General features: G+C 41.7%; 1 protein-coding gene across 1 annotated transcript in view; it reads right to left on the bottom strand.

Moving 5' to 3' along the window:
* Positions 1 to 18740, bottom strand: part of mRpS17 (mitochondrial ribosomal protein S17) — a 231456-nt gene that overhangs the window by 112753 nt on the left and 99963 nt on the right. The window lies entirely within an intron of this gene.

Genomic DNA, 18740 nt, shown 5'->3' with positions numbered 1-18740 from the left:
TGGCGCTGGTAATGAATGGTGATAGATGGAATATCTCAAATTTGTTGCATGCTGATGATGCAGTACTCTTTGCAAGTACTGGACAAGAAATTGGTATACTAGTGCAGAGTTTTGCTGATGTCTGTGAGCGTCGTGCCTTGACAGTAAATGTAAAAAAGAGTAACATGATGGTTACTGAGCGATAAGGTGACTCCCAGTGTGATGTTACAGTGAATGGAGAGAGACTGGAATTGGTGAGAGTGTTCAAATATCTGGGTACAATGATAGAAAAGAGAGGAAAATGCGCAAAAGAAGTGGAAAGTAGAGTGACACAAGGAAGAAAGTTGCTGGTGCAAGAAGGCCTTGATAAGAAACAGAGGCTTGAGTGTTGCAGCTGCACGAGGCTTACATGAAGGAGTGTTAATGCCAACTTTAACATATAGATGTGAGACTATGGTGTGGCATGAAAATGAAAAGTCAAGAGTAAGAGCAGTGGAGATGGGACTGCTGAGGAATGTATGTGGATAGGATATGAAATAATGTGATTCGTGAAAGATGTGGAGTGAGGAATTCGGTGAACACCAGAATCGAAGAGAGTGTACTGAGATGGTATTGTCATGTGGAGAGAATGGATAACAATAGATTAGTGAAAAACGTATATTTCAGCAAATCTGAAAGTGGGAGGAGACGAGATAGGCCAAGAAGAAGGTGGAGAGATATGGTGGATGACTGTGTGAGGAAGAGAGGTTTGGAAGTCGGTGAGGCTAGGGAACTGACAAGAGATCAAGTTGGCTGGAGGAATGTTTTGAGAAGTGCATGATCAGGGATTTTGGCACCCCTTTTTATCCCCTTAACCGCGGGGCGTCACTTTCGTGACGCTCGGGAGCAAGGGATCATACTGCGGGGCATCACTTTTGTGATTCTGTGTTATTTTGAATTCGCCCAGGCTTTCAAATGGTGGCTTGTATCATCTATCAGTACTGCCAATGTCCAACACTAGTCAGCACTCCTAATCTCATCTGTACTCCCATCCATTGTTGACAATTTAGCCATTTCTCCCCGTTCTTGACTTCCCTCCCTACCTCCCCTCCATTACCCACTCCTATCGCCTGCTCGGCCACGCTGCACTAAGTAAATCTTCTCTGGAATTTTCCACTGATTTCACTCATTGAAATAAGCCCTATGCCCTATTCTTATACCAAATAATATATACAAAAAAGAAATAAGGTAAGTGATAGTGCCATACACCTGGAATTGGCTAATTATCACCTGACAACACCTCGCGTCACTCGTTCGCTAATTTTCCCTGTTTATTTCCCCTTGAAACATGCCATATAATCTATTCTCGTAATAAAAATATATATAAGAAAGGAAGGGAGATGCCTAAGTGATATTTACATTCACCTGGAACTACCTAATTTATTATGTATTGTATAGATTTCCTGCCAATCATTTCATAGCGTATATATATTAGCAACTGTCACCATGCTGACATTGGCAGCATTGCACTCCCCCTAGGCCACCACAGCATTCAGTTTACTGTCGTCTTTCAAGATGAAACCACGTTGGATTTGCGCCTGTCCAATTCCGCCACTTTTTTAGCCCCATGCAAAGGGCCCAGTGACCTCTACCCCCTACTAAACCTCGTGTGGAAAGGGGTAAAGGGCTAAGTGTCTGCTGTGGAATGTGAACTGGCTAATTTATCAATGAAAATGATGGACAGTGACTACGATCTTTCTGGTGAGTAAAACAGTGCAAGTGGAAATGTAAATAATGTGTACATAATGTGTAAACAGCAAGTGAAAGCAATGAATGTAAATGTAAGTGAACAGTCGAAAATAGTTTTATAAGTTATTGCAAGTGACAGTGCATAACACAGTGTAAATAAAATAGAAATGTAAATAATGTAAATAAAATAGAGAATGTAAATACAAATGTAAATGAGTAATAATATAAGAATACGAGTATATATACTAGGAGTAATGAAAGTGAAAGTTTCACTCTAGCATGTATGAATACTGGGAGTTATGAAAGTGGAAGTAAAAGTGACAGATTCGCTCTCAACACTAGTATACAGGACAAGAAAGTGAATGCTACATATTTTACTGAAAAAGAAATTGAATGCTTACAATGACAATAAACTACTATTACTGAAGGAAACTTATGGATAAAGACTGCAGATATATATAACTGTTATATAGTAATAGAAATATAAAGTGAGAGTGTTTTTATGAATAATAAATGACAGAATACCAGCGGCGAACGAGCACAAGTTGGAAGGTCATACACACTCATAATTTTCATTGCTTTCACAGGGTTTTTTTTTTTGGAGTATGGATTCCAAACTATTTGAAAATCAAAGAATAGTGTTTCTAGTGATAATATCAGGCTGTGGTAATCATATTACAGGGTGTCGGGAAGTGTAAAGTGGAGACCTCATTACCCAACTTCAGAAGTCTCCACAAGTCCTACGGTACATGACGAAGGCTCAACAAACATCCCAGGAGAAAGCTAAAGGTATATAACATATGCGTATGTAATTATAATATTCTAGGACTAATAACTGATTTTTGGGAAATATTTTTACAAAGTCTGTCAGAACACGAATATCCTAGTGGGACACGCAAGTCGAGCCAAAACAACCCCGCGGTTTAGGGGTTAATGTGGCAGCATCCAGACTGACTCTATCGGATACATTTATGTGAAGCTACAGAACATGGTGAATGTTTTTGGCGTATCCAATACAGCCAGGATTATGGGGGCTTGAATGATGAGTAAATGCAAGCGTGGCCCATTGGATAGGGCAAATTTGGGCTGTCTGGACACTGCTACTCCTCACCCTGCCCTTGGGTGGGAAAGGAGGTCCGATTGATGATTATGATATATCCTGTCTCTGTACAACTCTAAAAAATTACCATATTTCGAGGGATGGAAGACGCACTTTTTTGTCTCAAAATCACCTTCAAATATCCCCATGCATCCTGGAGGTGAGACTAAGACCTTGGCTCCATTTCGAAGACTCACTTATACAGATGATCATCTCACTGTTTGGCAGTCAAGTATTTTTTATAGTATAAACACCTTTGATTATTGTAAAAAGTTACATTCACTTGTGAACATACAGTAATCCCCGCACTATCTGGACGCACACTTTCCAGACATCCCCACTTACCGGATATTTTGGTCCCGGGATCCAATATTCCCAAAAAAAAAAAAAAAAAAAAAAAAAAAAAAAAAAAAAATACAAAAATCCCGACTTTTTTTCCTACCGTAATTAGAACTCGGCGCGCGCGGCGCGGACTAGCTGTGTTTTGGTGCGTAGTTCCGCCGCCGTCCGCTACAGCGCCCCTGCATCCTGCCAACTTACCACCTGTCTCTTGTTGTGAGTGCACGCTCGTGATAATGGCCGCCCACGTGCTCGCTTTTGTGGTGGTGCCTTACCTGATGCAGGCTCTCCTGCTGCTCTCACGCCTCTTCTTCGTGTGTATGATGATGGCCCCACCGCCTGAGAAGAGGAAGAGAGTGGTTTTGACTCTGGAGAAGAAGAGGGAGATATTGGACAAGGTGGATGCAGGATGGTCAACCTCATGCATCCTTCGTGAATTCAACCTGGCCCGATCTACTTTGTTTGATTTCAAGAGATCCCGCGAGAAACTCGTGCAGTACACGGCTGACTTCTCGTCGAAAAGCAAACACAGCATGGAGAGGAAGATGATGTTTACTCCACGGTATGCAAAAGTCAACTTCTCCACGTTGATTTGGTATCGACAGCAACGTGCTGTCGTGTGATGGAGCGTGGCACAGAGCTGAAGGATGCTGCTGAGAAGTTTGCAAGGCTTCACGACACCCTAGACTTCAAGGCATCCGAGGGTTGGCTCTTCGCGTTCAAATTACGACATGGCCTTACCAACTGTAAGTCTCATGACAAAGCTTTGAATGCCAACAAGGATGGAGTAGAGGAGTTTCGGCACAAGGTGAAGCACTTGATCGACAGGGAGGGCCTCACTCTCGGTCAAGTCTACAACGCTGACGAAACTGGTTTACTCTATTGCTCTTTGCCTGCGAACACTCTAGCTGAGGAGACGGAGAAGTGTGTACCTGGCCGCAAGTTCTCCAAGCAACGGATATCTGCTTTGTGTTGTGCCAATGCTAACGGCATGCACCGGCTTAAGCCCGTTATTGTGGCCGTGCAAAACAGCCTCAGTGTCTTTGTGGGATGATGGATGTCCTTCCTGTCATTTGGTACCATTCTTTGAAGGCATGGTTCACTGCCCACATCTTCAAAGACTGGTTCCATCGCCATTTCGTCAAGGAGGTCATCCATTACCAGACAGTGAAACTGGGTCTCCCACGCGACCAGGTAAAGGCTCTCCCTCTCCTCGACAATGCACTTGCTGACCCGTGTGACAAGGACTTGGTGGCTGAGAATGGCCGCATCAGGTGCATGTTTCTGCCACCTAATATGACTGCTCTCATCCAACCAATGAACCAAGGAGTGATCGTGGCAACGAAGAGGCTGTACCGACGGAAGTTCCTGGACGAGGTGATGGTTGTTCTCGAAGATGAGGACGAGCACAGGGAGGGACGGGACATGCGAGGCCAGCAGACTTTGGAAAACCTTCACTGCTACAACATCAAGTCTGCCATTTACAACTGGGCCACTACATGGAAGGAAGTCCCTGTCAAGACTCTAGAAAATGGTTGATCTCGTCTGCTTCTTGGAACGGATGTGGAGAACGATTTCCTACGTTTTGACGTGGAAGACTAACCATGAACGTTTATGTGCTCATAGGGACGATGTTGATGTAGACGAAGTGAGTGGTTGGATGATGACGAAGGCGATCCTGGGTATCAGACCATGTCTGACATCGAGATCGCATCTTCAATTGCAGGTGTCAGTACCCAGCTTGAAGATTCCAACGAGGATGGTGACGATGATGCAGACTCCTCTCAGTGTGACACTACTCCTGCCATCCCCAAGCCGAGCGCAATCCGGGAACACGTGGAGTTCGTTCTGGGCTACCTGGAACACCTGGACTGCGACAGGGAGATGGGGCCCTTGGGACTTGGGGAGGAAGTGCGTGCTTTCAGGCAGCGCATCATTAATTGCCAAAATCATCATTTCTTGTGTCAATCAACCATTGACAGCTTTTTCAGACCAGTGACCTCCACTGTGCTCCACTCCATTGCCTCCCCAAAACAGGCCCTCATCCTCCAAGCCACAGCTCAGCACATCAGACACGGTGGAGTCACCACTGGACGTAAGTTTGCGCCTCTCCTCAGAGACGTCTGCAGTGGGTACTCCATCACCACGACCCAGCAATGCACCCCTAGGCCATCTGCATCAGCTACTCTCAAACTCTGACAGTGATTAAATGGCAAGAACTTCTCCACTAGACCACACGGGAATTACAGTGTTGTGCAGTGAAAAAAAAACAGTGCATAGTGTTAAGAAATTATAATTCTGAGTGCACTGTTAAGAAATTAGAATTCTGAGTGCAAAGACTAAAATGCAGAGTGCAAAACTGATTTTATTGACTTTCAATGGAGCAAAAATTAACTGGAGTGTGTTATGTTTAGAAAATGGATTTATGAGTGCAAAGACTTTAGTGCAGAGTGCAACACTAATTTCATTAGGGTAAAATGGAGTGCAGGTAAGACTAGAGTGTGCAGTGTTAAGAGAATGGAATTCTGAGTGCAAATGACTAAGTTCAGTGCAAGACTTTATGTACAGTGTACTGCACGTGCTTCAGGTACTCCTTTTTACTGTCAGAGTCTGAGAGGAGGCGGGTTATTCATCGAAATGGCCAGGGACTTCTTGTAAGTACCCAGAATGTTTCATATTATACTGTATTTTCCATACTTACCTCTAAAACCTCATTTCACTCTTTTATGTCCCTTATTGGTGTGAAAAAGGTCTTAAGTGTTATGCATGTACAGTAGGAAGGTGTTTTTCTGAGTTAGACTAGATTAGGGTCCATAACTACTAGTCCAGGAGCCAGGGACTTGTTGTAAGTACCCAGAATGTTTAATATTGTATAATCTCACATCTAACACCTCATTCTCTGGTTCTTTTGCATTTCAGTCCTTTATGTCCCTTCTTGGTGTGATTTGGGTCTTAAATAGGTGCTAAACATGTCCAGAGGCAGTTGTAAAGGTGTTTTTCTAAGTTAGGGTCCATAAGTTGCTATTTCCGGAAAAACTCGTCGGCGAAGAGGTGACGGTGTGGCCCTCTTCTTTACCAACATCCGCGGCCTTACCACGAATTTAAACTCAGTTCATTTTTTCCTTCAGTCCATATCCCCTTTGGCCCTTTTCCTCACAGAACCACAAATCTCACCCTCTACCGATATATCTCCATTTTGTTTTCCCGGTTACCATCTCCTTACAAACTTTCGAAACAAGGGCGGCACCTGTTGTTATATCAAATCCCAATATGCAGTTGATACTATTTTAAACTTCACTTCATCCAGTTTTGATTACTCATTATATAAATTAAATTGCCAAAACATTACCAAATATATCTGTGTAGTTTATCGTTGCCCCAATGCTTCTTCGAACCCAGTGTATTTGATTCCATATCCACTCAGTTGAGTAACCTTGACCTTGCCCTTGGCAATGAAATTACCATTTTGGGTGATTTTAACATACACAATGTTGAATGGCTATTGCATTCTGCCCGGACTGATGACGCTGGTCTAGAATGCGAGCTATTTGCGGAATCGTTTAATCTCACCCAGTTGGTAAAGCAACCAACCAGAATACCTGATAACCCTGACCATAATGCCCATCTCTTGGATTTATTCTTGACAAATAATCCAGATCAATACAGGATAGAGGTACTGTCACCACTTGGATCCTCTGACCACAATCTCATCAAAGCCTCATTAGTTAACCCTCCTACACCTCCCCATTCGAACCTGTCAGGGTGACCGATGGCACTTTGACAGGGCAGACTGGGATGGATTTAGAAATTATCTTGCTGATGTTCCATGGCAGTCTTTCTTCTCTAGTGATCCCAATTCTACCCAGTCCCACATTTGTGACTTAATACTAGCTGGTATGGATTTATTCATACCAAGTCAACAATTCACTAAAAGATCAAACTCTCCAAAATGGTTTGATGGCAATTGTGCCAGAGCAACAGCCCAAAAGTCATTAGCATATAACTCTTACTTAAAATCAAAAACACCTGAATCACTCTTCCAATTTAAAATTGCTAGAAATCATGCAAAAGCTGTATTAAATCTATCTAAATCAAACTTTCTTCAAAAGCAAGCATCAAAACTACTTAACAACCCTAATGACAATAGAATATTCTGGTCAACTCTTAATTCTTTCAATAATAACTTTAACAAGTCATCTTCCATTCCCCCACTAAAATCTTCAGATGGCAATATTACAAATGACCCACGTGGGAAAGCAGATATCTTTGCTAGTACCTTTGCAAGAAACTCTACCATAGATGATACCAGCCAGAATGTCTCAGTACTGGAACTTGATTCTCCCGAAATTGCCCCACTTAAAATACAGACAAGATTTGTAAAATCCATCCTAGACAATTTACCTACCAACAAAGCTCCAGGTCCAGATGGAATTCCGCCAATTGTTTTGAAAAAGTGTTCCCCTGAACTTGCCTCTGTCCTAGCTAAATTATTCAGACTATGCATACGTACTTCTTTATTCCCAAATTCATGGAAAGAAGCCAATATCCACCCAGTTCCGAAGAAAGGAAGTTCGTCTGCCCACTCCAATTACAGACCAATAGCTATCACATCTTATCTTAGTAAGGTATTTGAAACTTTAATTAATAAGCATATTGTTAAACATCTTGAATCCAACAACTTAATTAATGATAGACAATACGGTTTTACTTTCACTGAAAGATCCACCATTGACATACTCAATCTCTTAACTCATACCATCCATCAATCAATAGATCTTTTGGAGAAACTCATGCATTAGCTCTTGATATCTCTAAAGCTTTCGACAGAGTATGGCACCGTTCCCTGCTGTCCAAACTCCCTTGCTATGGACTAACGTCTTTTGTTCCTTTGATTTCTTCTTATCTTAGTGACAGGAAAATAAGAGTAAAAGTAGATGATGTATATTCGAATTTCCACTCAGTGCGCCGGCGTGCCGCAGGGATCAGTTCTGGCGCCAACCTATTTCTGGTTCATATTAATGATCTCTTATCTGTCACTCACAATCCCATTCACTCATATGCAGATGACTCAACACTACATAGTTCATTCACACTCAGACATCCATTTACAAAGTCTAATATCTCTACCTCTCAACTCAATACAGCCATCTCCATAAATGAAGATCTATCTACAATCAGTGAATGGGGACAAAACAACCTTGTCTCTTTTAATACTAGTAAAACTAAATATATACAGTTTACCAATAGACAGATATTGCCAGACTCGTACATTACCTTCAGTGCTACTAATATTCCCATCTCCAAAAGTATTGAAGTTCTTGGTGTCTCACTTAACAGTGCCCTCAGCTGGACCTCTCATGTCAGATCACTTGCTAAAACCGCCTCAAAGAAACTTGGATTATTGTACAGAGTCCGTAACTTCTTCGCCGATGAGCAGTTAGCTATAATTTATAAGAGTCATGTGCGCTCTCAGCTTGAATATTGCTCACCCTTGTGGAATGGTTGTGGAGAGAGGTTGCATTAAGGCAACTAGACAAAATTCAGAATAAAGCTGTTAGAATCATTAACAACCCTGCCATTACATATAAACTACCTCCCCTGCAAGTAAGAAGGAATGTTGCCTCCCTTGCATTATTTTACAGATATTTTTTTGGCAAATGCTCAGACGAAGTTGCGTCCATGGTGCCACCTCTCCATGCCTTCCCTCGTGCTACACGGGCATCTGGTAGCGCTCATGACTGGAATGTCACTCAACCATATTGCAGAACTTCTGCCTATCAGAATTCTTTCATTCCCCGAACTGCATCTCTCTGGAACTCACTTCCCCAGAGTTGTTTTCCTCCAAATTTCAACCTACAACTCTTCAAGTCTAACTGTTACAGATATTTTATGAACAGAGGACACCAGTAATCTGGTGTATGGATTATTTTTTTTTCTCCATTTGTTTTTCCTTCCTCCGTTCTGTTATTAAAAAAAAAAAAAAAAAAAAAAAAAAAAAAAAAAAAGTACAAGTCCAGGAGGCTGGGGCCCACTATCCGGATGGGACCACTTTCCGGACATGCCTTTGGCTCTATTACATCAGATAGTGGAGAGATTACTGTACTCAGATTTTACGATTAGAAACACACAGGCTCAAGAAAAAATTCAGAGTTTGTTTATAACTGGCCATGTGACGGTCTGCAGTTTAGCGGTATAGCAGTTTAGCAATTTAGCATCCAGCATACACCCTACATTAGCAGGATAACATGATCACTGGTGAATTCCCTGTTAACCTTCTGAAATGCAGTCATGATCACTTTGCTTGCCATCCCCTCAGTAATTAGTGGGGGAATCATACTGGAGATGATGGCTAGCATGACATTTGAGTCATTGTAACAGACATCTGTCTCATATGGAAATTCAATAACCCTTGTTTGGCTGGCTTCTCTTACTGATATTTTGTTTCATTCGAGACAAGAATATAATGGAAGGAAACAGTTTTATATTACCGTCACTGAAAAATAGGAAAAACAACTGCAACATTACACAGTCTATCTATCTATCTATTCCCAGACACCTCAATCCCGTTTGGGGTGGCCACAAACAAATCGCCTCCACGTCGCCCTGTCCTCCGCCACTTCACTGCCCTGCTCCCAACTCACACCCCCCTCTCTCATATACCTCTCCACCCCATCCCTCCATCTCATCCTCAGCCTCCCCCTCCCTCTTCCCCCCTCCACCTCACTCACATACACTCTCTTCGTCAGTCTCCCATCCTCCATCCTCTCCACATGGCCAAACCACCTCAGTGTGTTCCTCATAACGCTTCCTATCACATCCACATCCACACCACAACGCTCCTTTATATCCTCATTCGTCAGCCTGTCTCTCCATGTGACTCCACAGGCTCCTCTTAAATAACTCATTTCCACTGCTCTCACTCTTGACTTGTGTCCTTCCAACAACGTCCAAGCTTCACTTCCATACGTTAGTGTTGGTATCACAATACTGTCATGTAGTAACTTTTTCACTTCCATGCTCACTTCCCTGTTTCTTATCACTGCTTTCAAAGAACCAGCAACCTTTCTTCCCTGTTGTACCCTTTCAAGTACTTCACCCTCCAAATCTCCATCCATACTCATCACACTACCCAAGTACTTAAACGTACTCACATTTTCCAATTCCTCATCATCCAACCTCGCTGTACATTCACTGACTTCACTTCTCTCAAAGACCATCACTTTACTCTTCCCTACATTCAACTTTAGATTCCGTTTCTTACACACTCTCCCAAACTCATCCACCAAGCCTTGCAGCTCCCCTTCGTCTTCACTCAACAACACAGTATCATCTGCAAACAACAGTACAGGGAGTTTCCAAACACTATCCTCTCTCACCAGGGCCACTCCAACATCCACTACCCTACCTTGTACCTCTTTTATTACCCCATCCATGTACAGATTGAACAACCATGGAGACATGACATATCCCTGTTTCAACCCAACCTTCAAAGAGAAAAATTCACTCAGTTCACCATCCACACGCACTGCAGCCTTAGCACCACCATACATACTCTTCACAGCATTCAACACCTTCCCATCTACTCCATATATTCTTAATACTTTCCACAATCCTTGTCTATCCACCCAGTCATAGGCTTTCTCCAAATCCATGAAAGCCGCATACAACTTCTTTCCCTTCTCTAGAGACTTTTCCACTAAAGACCTATCTATCTATATACCTAGGCTGCTTCCCCCAAGGAAAGAGAGGTAGCCGAGACAGGACGACACACTCTCCATTTACTCATCCATTTAAACACATTCATTCACATCTTAGCCCCAAAGGGGAGAACGGACAGATCCTCACCGCACCACACCGCACAAGGGTCAACTGCGCAAAGACCTAAGAATGAATATCTGATCTACACAACCTCTTCCCTTCCTAAAGCCTCCCTGTTCTTCTCCAACTAATTCCTCTGTTCTTTCTCTAACTCTGTCAATAAGTATCCTACCATACACTTTTCCTATTACAGTAAAAGTCCTATTATTCGGCAGCTGATTGTTCGGTAGATCCGACATTTCGGCAGTTTTGAGAAATAGTCCCATTTACGAAAATCATTGATTGTTCGGCAGATGTCCGGAATCATCTCGGCAGTCAAGGAAGTGTTATCTGTGGCTTGTAGGCCTAATGTTTCATTACACTTCTGTATGTTCACTAATTTCTATATTTTTATTCAGATTCAGGTATAGTACTGTATTGATTACAATATTGCACAGTATCATACACTACAGTAACCACCCCCACCAAATTAGCGAGGGTTACGTTCCAAGCCCCCACGCTAATTCTTGAAATTCTTTCATTCTTGATGCCTTCCTGAAAATGACACCGGTAATTGAGTAGCCCATGAACCACTGACACTGTAATGCATTACCCATAAATAAATGTTGCTTGTTAAATCAGTTTCCCAGTTGTTTTTAGCTGTACGGCTGTGACAGCTCTAGTATTTTTATTCCTCAGCATAATGGTGGAAGGGACTGTCCTGTTTAACTGAACCTAACCTAACCGAGTTTAACTGTACCTTATAATTTAACCAAACCTAACCTAACCTAAAGTCAGAAAAATACTTAAAAATAAACTGGAGGAATATGAATTGCTAAGGTCTCTCTGATGAAAGTTAAACGTACATTTAGTGCTCATTCTTTTGTTTGTTTTTGTGCTTAACGTGAAAGAGAGAGCATTGATGCAAACAGTAATATATCCCATTAATCCTTTAATAACCTCCGGCACTGAACAACCTTTTACAGTACCGATGTCAGTGATGTTAAGTTAGTGTGAGCTATAAAGAAAACTGAACAATTATGGGGAGGGAACGAAGGTCACTGGTATGTTTACATGACTACGCTACGATTCCAAGCAGTTAGGCGGTCGGTTAATCTCAGATGTTTTCGCCCATTCGGTAAATACACCGTAACTTTATCAATCTTTCCGTGACTCATAGCGAATCATAGCATGGGTTTAGGAAGCTAAATAACACATTGCTAGGTGAGCCAGACGATTATCTTCCCATCTTTAAGAAAAATAAATTGATTTCAGAAGAATGGAAGAACTTTACGTACTCAGAAAGGGATTTAATTTCTTCCATTTTCTTATAAGATGTGAAGATAATCGTCTGGCGCACCTAGAAATGCGTTATTTAGCTCCCTAAACCCATGCTATGATTCGCTATGATTGACTGGAGAATTGATAAAGTTACGGTGCATTTTCCAAATTGGCGAAAACATCTGAGATTAACTGACCCCCTGACTGCTTGGAATCGTAGCATAGAGTCGTGTAAACATACCAGTGACCTTCGTTCCATTCCCATAATTGTTCACAGTTTTTCCATAGCTCACTAACTCGACATCGGTACTGTAAAGGGTTGTTCAATGTCGGAGGTTATTAAGGGGTTCATGGAATACATTACTGTTTCCATCAGTACTCTCCTTTCACATGTAAAAAAAAAAAGACGAACAAAAGAGTGAGTGCTAAATGTAATTTATGACTTTCATCAGAAAGACCTTACCAGTTCAGATCCCTTTATTTTATGCAATTTTCTGACTATTTTATTTTGTTTGGAAAAAGTACTGTACACAGTACTCACTCCAAACATATTTGTAATAATATAAGTAGTGATGAGTTCACCAATAAAAGTGATGTACTGAGCTGGTAGGTAATATTCCGTATCATTTCGGCCATCCAGGAAGTGTTATCTGACTTGTAGGCCTACTGTGTCATTACCCTTGTATATGTTCACTAATATATATATATATTTCAGATTCAGGTATAGTACTGTATTGATTGCAGTATTGTACAGTATACAGTACTCTCTCCAAACACAGTTGTAATACCGTACCATAAGTGGTGATAAGTGTTCACCAATACAGTGCTCGTCAGAAGTATTCAGCGTTGTCCGCCGGGCGCGCAATACTTATGGCCCAAAAAGAATCACCCATTTCTGGGGGTAAGAATTGAGCCATAAGTTTGAGCTCCGAGCATGACGTCACGGTAGCCTGAGGCCTTCTGACGCGCTGGTTGGTTCCCGCCTCAGTCGCCCACGGGCTGCCTGAGAGAGAGGAACTCCGCCGAGTGTCCCTCTCAAATTGCGCCATTTTTTACCGAGTGTCCCGCAGTGTTTTGGCCTTCAAAACTTTGTTATGGCACCTACCCATGAACTATCGAGTGAAATCATATCCCAGATCATTCCTCTAAAGGAGGCAGGCCACCACACAAAGGAAATTAGTGAATTGGTTGGTGTGGCACGATTGACAGTGCGTCGTTGGTGTGCGCGGTTTTGGGAGGAAAACAGTGGCGAAGTTCCCACAAAGAAACCGAGGTCTGGTAGGCCTAGGAAAACTTCCCCAAGGTCTGTTAATGTTTTAAAACGTGCAGTGGAGTTTAATCCTTGTGTGAGTGCAAGGAAAATTAAGGAGAGCAACCCAGAAGTGTTTGGTGAGGTGTCAGTGAGAACAGTGTCTCGTAGGGTGCATGAGCTTGGTTACACAAGTCACAGGCCTGTGAAAAAGCCTCTTCTCTCTAGCAGCCAGAGAATTCGTAGGCTTGCCTTTGCTAATAAATATCTAAATTGGGGTGAGGAGCAATGGTTGTCAGTGTTGTGGTCTGATGAGGCAACATTTAGTGTTACCTGTAACAGAGGAGCATGCAAAGGTAGTGACCCACTTGACCCACGGTATGTAGAAAGCACAGTTAAACATCCTGATTCACTCATGGTATGGGGTTGTTTCTCAGGGAAGGGTTTGGGGAAGCTTGTTGTACTTCCCAAGAACCTCAGAGTGAATCAGGATGTTTACCTGGAGCTTCTGTGTGATCATTTACCAGACTCCTTCGAGCTAACAGGTGCACGAGTGTTTCAGCAGGACAGTGCACCTGCTCACAAGGCCAAATCGGTCACCAATTGACTTCGTGACTGCGAGGTATCATTCATGAAAGACTGGCCAGGAAATAGCCCAGACCTCAACCCGATTGAAAACCTCTGGTACCTCGTAAATAAGCGTCTCCAAGGGAAGGACGTGAGCTCTCTGCCTAAGCTGGAAGCCGCCATTTGTGACTTCTGGGACAAAATACCCCTCCAGCACCTCAGGAGCCTCGTCCTTTCATTTCCAAGATGTCTCAGGTCCGTGAAGAAACGTAAAGGCTACCCTACGAAGCACTAAAGGTAAATAAAATGCATTATTTATATGTTTTTTCAATGTTGAAAGGTTTGTTTCTCAGGAGGGACGCAGGGCACCCCATACTTCTGACGAGCACTGTATATTCAAGGTACTGAGTGGGTAGGTTTTTGATTATTCGGCAAATCTAATTTCTCGGCATCATCCTGGTCCCATAGATGCCGAATAATGGGACTTGTACTGTATGCTAAGAAGACAAATGCCCCTATGATTACCACACACTTCTTTTTCCTCTTTTCCTTTGTACAAGGGAATAATTACACCTGACTTCCAATCCTCCGGGACTCCACCTTCCTCCCAGGCCAATCTGCACATCTTCCACATCCATTCTACTACTATCTCTCCACCATGCTTCAGCATTTCACCACACACTCCATCAATTCCTGGGGCTTTCCCCAATTTAACTTTCTTCATTGCTTCAGCACTGTCTGAAATTACAGCTTTTTAGCAGTTTAACAATTTAGCAGTTTAGCACCTAGCATTCCCCCAACTCTCAGAACATGATCACTTCTAAACCCCTTGCTAACCTTCAGAAAGGCAATAATGATCACTTGCTATCCAATCACTAACTAGCAAGGGAATCATATTGGAGATGTTAGCTAGCATGACTTTTGTTGAGTCACTGTAACAGACGTCTGTCTCATATGGAAACTCAAAAACCCTTGTTAGGCTGGCATCTCTTACTGATATTTTGTTTCATTCGATATAAGAGCATCATAGAACGAAGCAGTCTTATATTACTATTAATGAAAAATGGGAAAAACAGTTGCAACATTCAATAATAATTCCCGAAATTACAGCATTATTAGTGGTTTAGCAATTTAGCAGTTTAGCGCCTAGCGATATAAAAATTCGATCACCCCATGTTAGGATGGCTTCTGGTACTTTTAGGGTACTGTACATAAAATGGTGTAAACGTTCCTCGTAATTGATTTTTGAAAACCTACTGTAGCTGCGTTGTCTGTCATTCTAAAATTCAGTACACGCAGGCATTTGAAGTCATGCAGGCATTTGTTTTGGAGATATAGTGTATTCCATCACTTAATGGCCTTTGTATTTTCTTAAATGAATGAAAGAACAGGTTTTATTGAGTTTTGTTTTTTTTAGTTCATTTCATGAAAAATAATACTTATCTTTATATAGTGATCCATATTTAGTGTACTTTAATAGATATAAACATCACATCTCAAATTACTGTATGAAAGGAATCAGACACTTTGGACTTCATATTTCATAAACAAATCGGTAGTGTTAAGATGGCATCATGGTATGGAGTAACATTTTATAAGGAAGGGGTTGTTTGTTTGTTTTCTTTTCCTGTACCCTTCTTTTACATAAAAATAAAAACACCAAACATATATATACAGTACTGAAGAGAGAGTCTAATGTGTTAACCCTCTCGCGCACGATAAGTTTCAGTAAGTTTTCCAGCACAAGACTTTTTTTGCGAAGCCGCCCGGACCGGCTGCCCGCGCACGGCAAATAACACGTATTCTCTCCTTATTTTCGCCACCCAAACATCAATATACCGCCATGAAACCTATGTCATCTTATTCGTCGATGTTTGTTCTAGCTGATAAGCACCACAAAAAAACAGGAAAACATGAATAAAGCAACATTAGGTGGCAGTGAGTAAACATTTCGCTACGTCACGTTCACTTCCCAACATCATCATTCGAGTGTTTTCCATCATACAGGAAAATGTTTTTAAAAGTTTTGATAGAGAATTTCATCAGCTTTCTAAAGAGACAAATCCGGTGTTGATACAATTTGTAGTTTTTGAGAAAATAGCCAAAAACTGAAAGCCATTTTTGAAAAAAAATCACAGAACTCTAATATGGAAATTTTCTCGCAGATGTTATGTTTTTATTGCATAATATTATGCGGAATTTCACCAGCTTTCTAATGAGCACCTCTTGGTTTCCATACGCCTCATAGTTCTCGAGTAAATCGCCAAAAACGACTGGGAACTCACGTCCGTACGTCACTTTCGTGATGTGTGCACAGCATATACAATATTCCTGCCTACCTAACAACGAATTCTTATCATAGATATTACATTGTTATGTTGTGTACATACGTAGAATTTACTGCTCTTTATCATGGTTCTTATAGGAAATCGATACGTCCAATAGTTTTCAAGTAATTGGCTGACAAAGTGATATTACTCCTACGAGTGCTTTCGGCTTTACCGAAAGTCTGTTCCCCCAACTTTTCCAACAGAAAATGCTCCCAGGGGCTTATATTCTGCAAATGAACATACATAGAATTTACTGCTCTTTATCATGGTTCTTACGGGAAATCGATACGTTCAATAGTTTTGGAGTAATTGGACGACAAACGTAGAATACTCTTCCTCACCCGCACGCGAGATAAAAAACACTCTTTCCCTACCTCACCCACAGCTACATATTTTCGCTCGTTACGTTTTATTTTCTTTTTTTTACTCAAAGTATACACGTAAAATATTATAAGGTTTTTGATAGTGCTGTCAGAAACTCGACATGACCACTAGTCTTTTTGTTAAGTTCTGACAAAGAAGCTGAACTTTCTTCCATCTCATATGTGTGTATGTAAAAAACATTATTTATTTGTGTAAAAAATACTGAACTATAGAAATAGGTCAATATACAGATCAACAAAATACGGATAACTCACTTCCTCCAGAGGTGTTGAGATGCTGGCAGTAGCTTGAAGATGAGGAGTTATGTAGTGTGTAAGCGTGTGCGTGTGTGGGTTACTGTGTGCGTATGTGGGTGAGCGTGTGCATGTGGGTCAGTGTGTGGGTGTGGGTCAGTGTGTGTGCATGTGTGTGTGTGTGTCTGTGGCACATTTTCTTCTCTCCTTGCGATACATTTGCCTAAAACACAAGCGATCCACACAATAGATTTCTCCACGAACATTCGCTGCACGATATACATATGTATATGTGGCTGTGGCATATTTCTTGTCTCTGACACTTGCGTTTTGTTTTAGCTAAGTCAGTGAATGCATGAAATACTTCTCTGTGAACACTCACTGTGACTCTATTGTATTGGCACACACCACACTCCTTCATGAACACCCGCAGCATGTTTGGCGTATATTTCACACAATTCCATACGCATTTTCACTATCAGAATCACAATAATTCCATCACTAAACACCTCTAATTCTTCCTTCCCGATTATAAAAACTGTACGTGATGCCTGCCCCATTCCACACTATGGTTCCATAATTTCACCAAGCCAGCCACAATATCTTTCACACAAAATACACTTTAGGCATTGGCTTCATTATATACGGTGCGTATTTGTAATCACACCATGGGTCTTGGGGAGGGCGAGAGGCGAAACCCCGCAACAGTGAACATGCATATAAGCTTGTAAGCCTAACGTTTCATAACGGACACAATTCCTTTTTGTGACATATATCTACAGTATGTTCCATTCGACAATATCACATACAAATATGCTCACAAATATTGCATTATCACACTGAGTCCTTAGAGGCTTCGGCTTGGGCAGGAGGGGGAGAATTAGTAAGAGTTTAAAGGGACTGAAGACACAACGCAACCCTCCGCCTGGCTGCTTGGAAGAGACTGAGGTATATCACTACGTGCTGGGCCCAGTGAGGCAGCTCAGTGTTGCCAATGCCTTACCATTGGAAAGAGCAGTAGTCACTACAATGTGTCAAAATTTGACTCGATTTCGCCAGAAACTTTTTTTTTGGCTAATTTTTTTGTGCTTAGAAACGCGATTCGAGTGACTGATTACCTTGAAATCAGTCCCCATGAAACGCGAATCGCATGACTGTGCCTGAGAGGGTTAAGATAGTGTCATGGAATGCAGTAACATTATGTAAGGAAGGGGTTGTTTGTTTTCATGTCTTGTACCCTTCTTTTACATAAAAATAAAGAAACCAAAGACAGATATACAGTACTGAATAGAGGTTCTGAAAGATGAATGTGTATTTTAGTGAAAAATACTCATATCAAGCAACATTTCTGTAGTCTTGGTCAAGACATACTTTTTTCTCAGAACTTCACTTCCAGAATTAGGGTGCGTCTTTCAAACTGCAGTGTCTAACATGCCACGAAATATGGTAGCCCCTCCATGGCCATAGGTCCGGAATTTTATGTGCACCCCTGGCCAACGCCAGGGAAATTTTCTGAAGTTTCAAAAATTTATTTCTTTTCTTTGCCATGTTGAAGAGGAAGTTCTGATGCACCTGGCAGTGCAAATTTCAGCTTCCTAGACCCATCCTGTGGTGTGCAATGGAACACGAAAGTTGCGTAAATTTAGACAGCTATTACTAGTCACAGGCAGTACTGAACGTGAAGCAACATCGCACTTTTTTTAAAACCAAAAAAACATTGTCAATGGTGCTGAAAAGATGTGAAATAACTAGAT

This window comes from Coenobita brevimanus, chromosome 111 (assembly GCF_032717465.1).
Source record: "Coenobita brevimanus isolate Jiangsu-jjx chromosome 111, ASM3271746v2, whole genome shotgun sequence".
NCBI lineage: Eukaryota > Metazoa > Arthropoda > Malacostraca > Decapoda > Coenobitidae > Coenobita > Coenobita brevimanus.
The sequence above is the reverse complement of the archived record's forward strand: the minus strand, read 5'-3'. Positions and strand labels throughout refer to the sequence as shown.